The sequence below is a fragment of the Carcharodon carcharias genome, chromosome 16 (genome assembly GCF_017639515.1).
Source record: "Carcharodon carcharias isolate sCarCar2 chromosome 16, sCarCar2.pri, whole genome shotgun sequence".
In the NCBI taxonomy this organism is placed as follows: domain Eukaryota; kingdom Metazoa; phylum Chordata; class Chondrichthyes; order Lamniformes; family Lamnidae; genus Carcharodon; species Carcharodon carcharias.
In genome coordinates, this window is record NC_054482.1 from 97,954,861 (window position 1) to 97,967,814 (window position 12,954).

Genomic DNA, 12,954 nt, shown 5'->3' on the forward strand with positions numbered 1-12,954 from the left:
TGATTTTACTATGGGGCAGGGTGAGGAGGCAGGCCTCCAGTCTACATCAGCCCAAATGTGGATTGAACCCTGCGCTAGTTGGCTAGTTGTCCAGCTAACTGGCCATCCCATTCAGATCTAGGGCTTTCTGTCTGGTTTGAATTTTTTACGATTGTGGAAACGCAACTAATTCTTAAAGTGAATTCTGATCAATGCAGCAGGTAAATCCTATCCAACTCCCCGGGTAAAGTCATTTTTACATGTTTACTGCCATGTTCTAAGATTCTTTTATTTCGTCTGGATGCAATGAAACAAATTTTAATTCTACGGTTTCATCAGAAAATTGTGATCAGCATTGGGGCATGACAGCCACACATCCACACAAAGAAAAACAAGTAAAGAAAAGTGTGGCATGTTTAGAATCCAGTATTGCAATCTCTGAGCATAAGAAAACAGTTAACGTTTATGGGCTGGTGGTTTAAAAATAGGTAATCAAAAGTGAGATTGAACTATATAAAGCCCTGAAAGGAAGCACATGATTTTCATTACCACCTTTTGTGTAAATGAAGCAAGGGAACATTGATTAGGAAGCAGCTTCAGAGACACAAATATTTGACAAATATAACTATGTATGGTTGCTAGGATCATTGTTGCATAGTGATAACATTTCCAAAATAAATCTTCTCACAGGAGCGCGTGAAGGGCAGTCCTGCAGGAAATTAAGGTCAACTGCCTTCTGTGGGCATTTGCTTGTACAATTATCCAGAATCTATTAATATGATGATATTTACTTAAGTGCAGTCCCAGTGACAAGAGCTGTCTGACCTGTAATTCCACCCACCACCCCCCAGCCACCCAACACCCAACAAGAAATCCAGCCAGTGCTCTTCGAATGGCATTTTTGCCTGTGGATTAAGCCTGCCGGTGGACAGATTGTACAGTTTCTCTTTTCTCCTCGACGCCTTTAGGCTATCACAGGTTTCCATATGTGAGGTAATTATGTGCACTAAGGGAAAGAATGATGACATTGCTGTCACGTTGTGTGCCAAGAAGAAGGCAGCCATTGTACAGCACAATTGCCCTACACAGTGACAGTTGACAAAGGAGAAAGGCATTTAATAAAAAGACTCTGCACTAGGTTGAAGCTAAGTCTCTTCAGCACCAACATGTACATATTAGCAAGTACCATTGTAATTTCATTTGATTTCAGTGATTAATAATATATGCATTTCAGATAGTCAGATTCAAAATCTGGATATGTCTGGATATGCTGCCAATAAAATGCATTTTAATTAGCATAGAGTTTTTGTTTAGCTGTAACTGATTATGGGCACTACAGAGAATGTCTTATCAAAGTCTGTGTAACGCTCAGGGGGTTTCCAATTTCTTTTATGAGACAACAGTGATCAAGAACAGCATATTAATGAATATTTCAACCCTGTGTTGTTCACATTGTCGCACTAATTAGGATCAGTTATTGTTTCCGCTGCCAAGGTGCCACCTTAAGACTTTGTAGAAAACGAATCTCTTAGCGTACTACTCAGACTTACAATGAGCTCATTTTAATCAGGATCTGTAATATTCATTGCTTAGACTGAAAGTCAGCTACAGACTGGATAATAGAGCACTCTCTTAAAAACTTTGATTGAGTACTGAATATTCTTTGCAGCTTTCTAAGTATGATCACGCTCCCACCCTTTTAAAAATGATGGGGGAATTGGGCTAAGATCATAAATCAAAGTTTTTAACCAATTGGCTTATTATATCCAGTCTGTTGATGTGTGCTGTATCCTGACCATCTCCTGAGCCATCTTGATCTGCTGTAATCTGTCTGCCTTGTGTCAGTGTAGTGTTCTAATCAGTTAGTCTCAAATACCAGGTTGATATGTGATGTATCCAGCCCATCTCCTATACTGTGTTGTATCCAGCCTGACTTATCTACTGCATTTTATTTTTATGCTAATGTTTAGAGCCTAAAATGCCAGGTGTTACATGTTCATTATCTCACATATGCCGGATGCAAAATTTAATCTACCCAATTTTACAAACCCCGCCACTTGCCAAAGCTCCTTCGACTGCATTTTCCAAACCCACGACCACTGCCATCTAGAAGGACAAGGGCAGCAGCTACATGGGAACACTACCACCTGGAATTTCACCTGCAAGCCACATACCATCCTGACTTGGAAATATAACACCGTTCCTGCACTGTCACTGTGTGAAAATCATGAAACTCCCTCCCTAACACCACATGGACTGCAGCAATTCAAGATGGCAATTCACCACCACCTTCTCAAAGGGTAATTAGGGATGGGCAACAAATGCTGACCTTGCCAACAATGCTAACATCCCTTGAAAGAATAAACAGCCACCAGTAGTTTAAAAGATGTGCCAAAAATAGCTGCTCACCATCAACAAAAGCCAAATAGCAATCATTCCAAAATCCCTCCCTAATCTTCTCCACTTCTGTACCACTCTCCTCCTTTAAAATGTCCATTAAAAACTTTCTCTTTGACCAAGCTTTCATCCACCTGTTCGGGTATCTCCTTTTGTGGTCAGTATCAATTTTTGACTCCATTTTCACTCCATCAGAGTACCCTATGACATTTTACTACTTAAAGGCACTATATAAATGTATGTTGATGTTGTTGTGGTTACTCCTTAGCATCTAGACCATCAACAGCCCTTACTGTGCTATGTAGCTCAGCTCTGAAAAACTTACACATGACAAGCCCATAAGAAATAGAACTGATTGCGTCTTCCTACGAAATCTAATTCTAACTATCAACACACGTACATACCTGCACTTCATTAGCCCAGATGTATGATGCCCATCTCCAATACTGTGTTATATCCAACCTGATTACTCCACTACATTTAATTTTTATACTCCTCCATCCACAGACCAGAACACTATGCAAAACATGCCTGCTACCGCATACGTGCCGAATGCAGAATGGACTTCAAAGACAGCTGCCACAACGTGGATTTCCCCTTTCCTGATGTTAATTTGAATCTGGTGCAAAGTTAAGTGAATGTCCAGGCTTCCAGCAACTGGGACATTACCACAATGGGTAAGCAGCCAGTTTGAAGTATTCCCACAGACTCAAACCAAGGATTAAACTGCACAGATTATGCTTCGCTTTTATAAATTCACAAAATTGTTACAGCACAGGAGGAGGCTATTTAGCCCGCTGTGTCTGCATCGCTCTCAGGATGAGCAATACACCTGCTGCCATTCCCCCACCTTCTCCCCCTAACCCTGCACATTCCTTCTTTTTAGATAATCAATTCCCTCTTGAATGCCTCGATTGAACCTGCCTCCACCACACTCTCAAGAAGCACATTCCAGATCCTAATGACTCGCTTGCATGAAAAAGTTTCTCCTCATATCTCGATCCTTCTTTTGGCAATTACCGTAAATGTGTGCCATCTCGTTCTCAATCCTTCCACCAACTGGAACAGTTTCTCCCCATATACTCTGTCCAGGCCCCTCATGAACACCTCTCTCAAAGGTCCTCTCAACCTTCTCTTCTCCAAGGAAAACCATCTTGATTTCTCCCATCAATCTAAGTAGATGAAGTTCCTCACCCCACTGAACCATGCTTGTGAATCTTTTATGTACCCTCTCTAATGCTTCACATCTTTCCTTAAGTGTGGCAAGATGGAAACATTTTACAGAGAGTAAAATAAAGATTGGGACATGCATCCGAAACTGAAACATCGTAAATTATAAAACAAAAATACAAAACTAAGTAACTGCCATATTTGAAACATTTGACAGTAAAGAGATATAAAATTAATTTTCCGGGCCAGAAAGGCTTTTCAGCAGTAGTTCTGACTTAATGCACTTTTAAAAGCTCAGTTACACTTCATTTAAAAGGTATCATTTTTTGTGTGTGTTGGGGGGGGGGTGGTGTTGAGGCAGTGGGATGGGATTGGGGTTAACAGCAATATTACTGCGGATAGGGAATCTTGTCAGATCAGTAATTTTCAAAGATTGCTGTCTGCGGTGACATCAACAGCGCATCCTGTAGAGGATCGGAGAATTATTGACAGCAACTTCTGAATTTCAGGGCTGCACTTTCAGCCCCTGCCAAGGCTGGGAATGGAGGCGGATGAGGTCCGAAGATATTGGCGCCAGCCAGTATGTCGGTTTCCCTACACCGTTCTCAGCTCTGGCCATTTTTGTAGACGTGGGTCTGGAGCAGGCAGGGCCAACCAGTCCCTTGGAGTGAAAGGCCCATAAGGCTTATTAAGCATCCAATAAAGGCCAATGAAGGAGGTGGACTTGGATTTTCCAGCCAGTCTCCAGCTTTCCGCAATGGCAGGGGTTGGTTTAGTTGGCATAGTGGTGGCCACCCGGTGACAGGCCGGGGAGCCAGCACTCCAGGCAGGCCTAGAGGCCCTCCCCCCCCTGCCTGCCAGGGTACAGGAGTAGCCACAGGCCTGTAGAGGGATTCTCGCCTCTGCCCTCCACAGTGGTGGCCTGGCTGCTGTATCTCTTCTTTACTTAAAGGTTTGAAAATGTTGGGGAGAAAGTGAGTCCATGTTGAAGCACCCTCTCGCTTACTTAGCATCCACTGCAACCAGCTGCTCCCCTCAAGCTGGAAGGCCTTTGATTGGCTCTCCAGCTTCGAGCACCCACCCCCTGGCCAGGATTTTACAGCCTCTTCTGGCTGGTGGGATATTACGGCCCTGCCGAACTGAATGGAGATTTTAATGGCTTGCTGCACCCACCGGTGGGGGGGGGGGGGGGGAGATATGCTGAGGCGGGTCTGTAAAATCTTGGCCACTGTCTTGACAGGTTCTCGTCTCCATGCTAATTAAGGGACGCGCTGTGAAAATCCCAGGTTATTGACAGTTGCCCCCATGGGCAGGTTTGGGACCCAGAGACAGTCCCGCCTCCTACTTCCCACCCCCCCACCCCACGCAACAATCCAGCCCTCAGTGTTTAACTGTGAATGCACAGACACCAGGGGAAAAATTTCCCCCCATTGGGAGGCTTGTGTGAGGGCCGGTGGAGCTGGGCGCAAACCCGATCAGGCGGGGCGGATTCACTGAGTCACATGCGCATTTAAGGGAGCAGAAATTGAGCGCAGAGGTTAATATTTTAAAACTGAAATAAACTAATTAAAAACTTTTAAAACATGTCCCCTCATGTGACACTGACCCTCATGAGCTGGGACATGTGAAAGAATTATTTTAGAAATTTTTATTGAATTTTAAAACATTTCATGAAACCTTATTCCACCCGTGGATGAGGTTTCATAAAAAATGCGAAGGCCGCCTGGGCTCTTCGCCTGCCCGCCAACATTAGGGTTGGACAGGCAGCTCATTTAATTGCTTAAATTAGTTTTTAACAGGCCTTTACCAGTCCGGCGGGTGCGCTGCCAACTCGGGTGCGGGCCTGCCGAACTGGAAATCTAAATGACGTGCGGTAACGTCAGGACACCCACCCGATGTCACCACCTGCCATTTTACCCTGCCCTCTGCTCACCGACCAGAGAACTCGGCCCCAGAAGTGGTTATCAGTTTCACAGTTGTAATGATGTCAAACCATCATTACAAATGCTAAATCTGGGCCATTGTGTTTGTAAATTAATTGGAAGCCCCACATAAGCGGTGACCTTAATTATTGTTGGGTTATACCTCATAATATTCTAGCCTGCAGTAAAAATAGGCCACGATGCCAACAAGGTACTGTTAGCACAGAAGTTGTGATGCCACATAACATTTGCACTCAAATATTGAATATGTAGAATACTGCAGAAGGAATTGAAGTATGACATCTTTATTTCTTTCTGCATAGAACAAAATAATTCACTCAAGGAAGAAAACATATTATTCATGAATACCTTATGCTATATTTTGAGTGTATCCATTTGTGTCTCCCACTGTGTTCCTTTAGGCAACAATTCAGTAAAAACTGAGATATCCTGTGTAAATGTATATCTTTAATAAATAAATCATATTCAATAAACTCATTGAAAACTGAACTGTGCTGAAATGTAAATGTGCAATACTGTAAAATGGAATTCTGGAAATGCACAGGACTATAGGCTTCTTTTTCCTTCAAAATTATCCTGCAAAGTAGAAGTCTGTAATCCCTGCCTTTTAAATGCTGCCATAGTTATTGCAGGAATAAAAATTTAAGAGGTGGCTGAGTGAAGAGAGCCTGAATGACCTGTTTTATTATTCTATGTAACAGTTGACATTGCAGGTGGTAATATGAAAGGGAGAGAGAATGTCTGTATGTCAGACAAGATGATTTGCTGCTAAATCTGTCTGTTATGTACAGTATATTTTACATAGTCTGTCAGCAAAGTTAATCTTTGCTTTATTTTATTTTTATGATCTCATGGTCGCACCAAGTAAACTTTCTGGAGCTCAGAGATAAATTTTGTTCGCTCTTATCTGGAGTGACATTGTTTGTGTCTTTGGCTCTGAAATCAATCTCAGTCAGTTCACCCCAATCAACCTGATGCCTGACTATTTTATTTGGGTAACAGCAATGAGGGGAATGCAACTTAATGTTCATTTTTTACAGAAGAACTCTGATCTTTAATTATTCTTCTGCCTGAGCGTAAAGTTATAGGTATTTCAAATGCGTTCCATTATCACAAATATACTACAATCTATCCACCAGCTTTAAAAAGGCATATTGCCACACTTACAAAGCCATGTGCATATATTGTGCACATTCACTTCCATAAACCCCACTAGCTAAAAATGAATAGCTTATTCTCTGAAGCATGCATGAATCTCTTAAGGGTCATCACTACTTTAATCATTTTTTACCCTTTAGGCTCAATAGGTTATAATAAATTATTTCCCATTGTTTTATTATATATTTGGAGGCCAAATGTTTAAAGATGTTTTTTAAACTCTGCAGCCTGGTTTCTTAAGCAAAGCAGCAATCTCCAAGATCAACTACAGTATTGTGCAACACGGAAGGACATCTGGTATCGAATACTTTATAATATCCTACATTGTCTTGCATAATCTCCTCTGAAAATGCAATGTTTTCATTTTTTTGTCAATTTCGAATGCTTTTTGCTAAACTCAAAAGAGAATCCATCTCCTTGCACAATACCTTTGAAAATGATTTTGTACAAAGTGTCCATATTATTGAAGCCAAATTAAGGAAAATTACAAAAGCACCAAATGTTTCTTAGGTCACAATCATCTTGATGAGAAAAGAAGCTTTATGGTCTTAAAGCACTTTAGTTTTAAGGATAATTTAAAGAAAAAAAATGAAAGGTTAACAATCGCATTGACACTATTCTGCTGTCAAAAGCAAGTTAAGACTATGGCACATAGTGAAAATTTCTTTTATGAACAGGTTACTTCTTTAGAAGAAAGCTTCTCTAATATTCCAAGCATTTTTATGTCAATTCTATTCGAAATACAGCAGTACCTTAAAATGTCTGATAAAACCCATAGTTCTCACTTTTATTTATTATTTTAAGGGACAACATATTTTAGATTGACAAAGTAGGAATCAACACCACCACCCGCCACCCCCTCTCCCCCCACCCACCCCCAAACCCCACCCCCGCCCCCCACCACCTCGAGAGGCCAGTAAAAGAGAGACTGCTGCAGATGACCCCTGCATTTTAATGTAATCTTTTTTGTATTGTGTCATCTGGAGTAAACAAAGGATCTTAGTGGAACACATTTCCTATGAACCTTAACACTGATTCCCAAACTACAAAATAATGGCTGTCACTTTAATGCTTTGACGTTCTTCAAGCAGGCCTATCTACAATGATTGTCAGATGTGAAACCAAACAGATATTAGACTGTCAGTCAGTGAAATTACAAAGTTCACCATAACTGGGGCAGAAATTATATGTGGGCAACTTTGATGGACACAGGTGTTAAAGTATTATGAAATGCCACAGGGTGTTAGAGTGAATGATGTGGTTCATAGAAGCTCTGCTTTCTTTTCCCAGCAGGGATGCACTTCCATCATCAGTTCATTCTGCAGGAAGGACTGAAGACCTGGGGATGTAGTGATCGGTCTCCAAAGCACTACCCTGGTCAGATTATATGAGGCTAGGTCATTTCATTAACTATGTAATGTCTCTTTTTCTTATATAAAGGGGAGTGTGGTGGGGCAGTGGGGTTGGGATGGGAGTTGGGTTGTGGGGGGGGTGGAAATCTTATAAATATCAATGATCTGGGTTACTATGGCCTTTTCAAATGGAAAAAAAGTCTGTTTATTGCATTTATTGATAATCTGCGAAATGCAGAGCAGAAGCTTGCTTCATTACCATGACAGCAGTTGTGCTCATTAACACCAGCATCACGGCCTAATGTTATTACATACGTGCTCTGACACATTACAAATAAAAGAGCTTCCTTAACAGCATAATACTGGACAAAGACCCATACAATTTTTCATAATGAGTATCTTTTTTCAAAATCATCCATTAACATATTTGTGTCCTTTGTGTAGTAAGTGGATAGAATATACTACGTGTCATCATTTAGTTCCTGGTTTAGAACAGTTTGCATCCAGTTGCAGTCCCATTTAAACATTGTCCCCTGACTGTATTGTTCTATACCACTGGCCAGTCAATAAAGAAATGCAGAATCTGGTTTAGCTTTATATAGGTTAATAACAGAGCCAACTAATACTACCCATTATGAAACATGCACAGTATATGCTATAAATTACTGAGTGCATTAAAGCCCCTGGCACAATAAAAACATAAATATAAACACTATATATATATCTATATATATATATATATAAACAATATAAAAATTCAATACAGTAATGCAAGGTCTTTAAGAATTCTTCATAGCTCGAATTGAACAAATGTCTCATCCCAATGCATGTAATTCAGAAATAAAATGGAATGAAATACTGATTTTTGGACACCCTGAACTAAAATGCTCAAAATGCTGGTATCTCAGCATATTTTCTTTCACATTTTAACACAGCCTACTGAATTGTAGAGAGAAAAATTGAGTTAGAGTTAGACATGTCCAAATAATGATCCATGGTGCTGTGCTTATTAAACACATAAAAGTATGTACATGCATTTACTATACATGCATGTCTTTTCAGAGGATTTTGTAAGCATTATTGCCAATATTCTGGGCAAGTTTGTGTCACAGTCTCAAACAGAAATAATGCAGCTAAAAATATTACTGATTCAGAATGTTCTGAAAAGAGAAAGGATGTAAATAAATTGTAACAACCACATGATAAAGGGTTTAAGACTGAAATGACATTAATGTATGACATGGAGATGAGGTTGGAGTGGAATTATGATTTCAAATATTAAATATAGAAATCATAGAACACAAATGTGGCTACTTGCTGTCAAAAGAAATGCTGACTATTTTGGTGTGGTATGCCTTTTAAAATAGTAATTTGCAATGTTTTCAGTTTCTATTGATGAGAAAGTGTTAATTTTGTTAATCCTTTTCCTTGAGTCTTTCATTCCCATGAGAAATATGAACATCCAATTGTGTTTGATGGATATATTTTTTCTCACATTGTGCCTGTAAGCCTTTGTGCTTTATTAAGCTCATTCTAATGAATATCCTGCTGCTTTATATATTTCCGTGTATCCTTTTCTTTCCAAATATGATCAATATACTTTTGTCCTGCATTACTATTGCAGCGTATCTTGCATAACCCGACTGCCTTTAATTTGTAGCTAAACGAAAGGATTTTTGCTAACAGTTATGTATGTTTTCAGTGCAACTGAGCTGTAACTGGGTACTTCCTTGAAAATTTACATGATCAGAGCTGCTCCTAATTAAAATTAAGTCTTGTCATTTACCTTTCGATTTTATCTTCTCTGCCATGTACTTCCATTTCATTCAGCAATTCATCCTCAGTAGTTAATTGTCAGCCATTTTGTACTTCTGTGCTGTTAGGGAGATTCTGCAAGATGAATACATAATCATATTCATAATCAAATTCAACAGCTTCTCATAGTTTGTGAGTCCATACACCATGATTATTCATAGCACAGTTAAATAAATATGCGCAAACTAAGTTGTTACTGTCATTTACAGCTGAATAAATATTGCTATTCAACCTGCTCTGTATTTGCATTGTACATGAGACCATGACTCAAGCTGAATTGGTATGATGAATGAACCTTCACACGGGACACAAGTTCAAAGTGAAAAATGTTTGGCACAAGTAGAAATTATGTTCAAATGCAATAACATTTTGTTGATTCTTAAGTTATTAGGTAAAGTCCTGTTTGGTTTTTGCTTTTTATTTTAAACCCCAAACCATCTCTAGTAAACTTGAGATTATAAAATGGCAAAATTCCTCCTTGTTGTAAGCTGTGGTGGAGAAAGGAATGGAAGGATTTGGATTTGGGACAGGGTCAAAGGCCAGTGAGGTAAAGAGGTTGTCGCCTCCCACACTTTCAAAGGGCACCAACGAGCTAAAAAAAACCAAGACTTGACATTGGCAGTTGGTGTGGAGATGTCCACAGGCTTGAATGTCCCACTGTCCTCACCAAGGAGGATAAACACAGATGTGGGTGGGTTACTCAAAGGGAAAATGTAATTTAATACCAAAGGAAAATAATGGAACAAGAAAGTGGGAATTGATTACAGGGCATCAATCCAATTGAAGTGATTATACCTCTTGAACCATGCGAGTTCAGCTTCAGCAGTTTGCCAGCCATCTGTATCTCGAGAATGAACTGCTGCCTCAAATCCTTGGCCTCCAATCGAGCATTTTTGATTTGGCGTGGCATTTTTTTTTAAGCCTCTGTCACCAATTCTTTATTGCTCCTGCCATCAGATGATGGCGTGAAATGGCAAATGGTGTCATAGAACACCAGTTTATTTTCCTTACAGTGAGTTACAGAGGAAAACTCTTGTACTAAAAATTATCTGATCTACTGCTGCTTTTTAAGATATGTAAAGAACAATTGTCACAGGGAAGAGACAGGGTCTAATTAAGTATTCAAGATGAGTGACGATTTACACAAAAGTACTTGTCAATTTTACAATGACAGGATATTTTTTAGGAATAGATTCAAATTTTAAAAAGCAATGATTGCAACCGGTATTGACAAAATGAATTGCTGCATCCAATGTTAATAACACTTGATTTGATATAAGTATAATCAAATTTACATTGTAAAAGTTGAATGAAGTCTAATTAGAATTATTTTTAGCTCTCACAATGAAAGAAAGAAGAAATTCACGATTTATGGTTGTGATCTCATATATAGCGGCCATACACAGCTTTTAATTTATGTATTAGGAGTTGGATTCCTACATAAGAACATGTTCCCAAATTCAAGCCCACATGAATTAGAATATGAATAGGGGACAGGTGACATTTTATTTGATAGCTTTTCACTTCTTCCCCTGCAGTTACTTCAAAAGAACCAATTAAACTACTCACAGGAACCCTGGGAAGTACGAGCTATAATGCCATTTTACTGACTTCAACTATAAGTTCATGTTATAAAGCAAGATTCCGTATTTTACATACACATGAAGTAAACTAATGAATTATTATACCACTCCACAATAATTATCGAAATAGGGTTGGAAGAAATCATTGGAGAAATCTATTCCAGCTTGTTAAAAGAAATCATGAAAAAGCACCATTTATCGGCCTTGAAATGGGAACAATATTTGTGTCAGAATGTAGGCCTAAGGCCTGAGGACTGAGGACTATCCGTTTTGGGCTACTGTATGATCAGCATCGGCCTTCAGGTGGGACCTGGAAGCAGGGTTGCCAACTCTGGCTGGAAGTATTCCTGAAGGTTTCATCACATGACTTCCTGCCTCCGACTACCCCACTCCAACTATTGGCCGGCCAACACGTCCATTCCCAATAACACCTTTGCACGCCAGTTGGAAATCGGGCAGATTCTTCATTAGTTGATCGAACGGCTCTTGACTGTCAAGTCAAACAGTCTTTTCTCTCTCAACTCTAAATTATCTACATGCAACAAACAAAAAGGCTCTTTTTTAATGCCCCTATGATTTTTCTCCTTGGTTGCAGCCAGCACTGTCCTGGAGATACCAGAGTAACCACGGAGGATTGGTAACCCTACCTGGAAGGGAGGAAAGATGAAATTGGGAGGGGCCAGCAGTAGTTTTTGCATTACAGTAGTGCTTGCATAGCGTTTCTGCGCCCCACATTTAGGCAAATCTTTTTCTTTTAAAAATGACCTTCTTGGTGATAACCATCAGGGGTCCCTTTTAGAATCGTTGGCTGGGCTGACTGAGGTCAGCAAGAAAGTGGACATAAAAAACACATCTCTAATACTGACCTCTGTGATGCAGGATCCAAGGATGAATATTTCATACACTCTAATGATCAGTTTAACACAGACTGTTTTGTGCCAATTATTTTCAGTACTGCACCTTTAATTCAGCCCATACAAGAATTCAGCAATTCACAATTGGGTTGGGGCAGAGATACTCTGCTCATTTGATGGATACATATACCATAGAGACCAGATGGCCCAAGGCCCTGTATGTTAGCTATTCTCAGTCAGAGTAAGAGGTGGAACATTGCAGTTGGAGTCTGTCCTCAGGCTAAGAAGGAAGGGGAAAAAAGTTCCTATTAAGACTCAGCATTGCCATATAGGTATCCACTGACCCCTACTAGAAAATGAATATGTTTGGCCCCTGCTCAGGAAAAGGACAGAATCAGGATCAGCTGTGATGCTGCCCATGATCAAGCAACTCATTGGCATTCACTGCATATGTTTGTGCATGACGTTTGGGCAGTTTCAGGTGCAATAGCAGGCTCCTTAGATCACCCACTTGTGGAGAGGAGACTGGGGATTGGCATTGAAGGGGGAACAAATGTCACCAGTGTACTTTTGTTCGAAAGACGTGGCTGACACTTTCAAAATGCCAATTACCCAGTTTCCTCTCATTGTCCTGACAGTGACTGAGGTTAATCCTATAGAAGAAAAAAAGATATGCATTGCCCTTAATTCAAACAAAATCACT

General features: G+C 40.0%; 1 long non-coding RNA gene across 1 annotated transcript; it reads left to right on the forward strand.

The window, feature by feature from the left end:
- The first annotated feature begins 894 nt into the window (after positions 1–894).
- LOC121288895 lies at positions 895–8,015 on the forward strand. The gene is made up of 3 exons (XR_005945470.1): positions 895–972; positions 2,884–3,053; positions 7,941–8,015. It is a non-coding gene; the product is annotated as an uncharacterized LOC121288895 (long non-coding RNA).
- Positions 8,016–12,954: the final 4,939 nt, after the last annotated feature.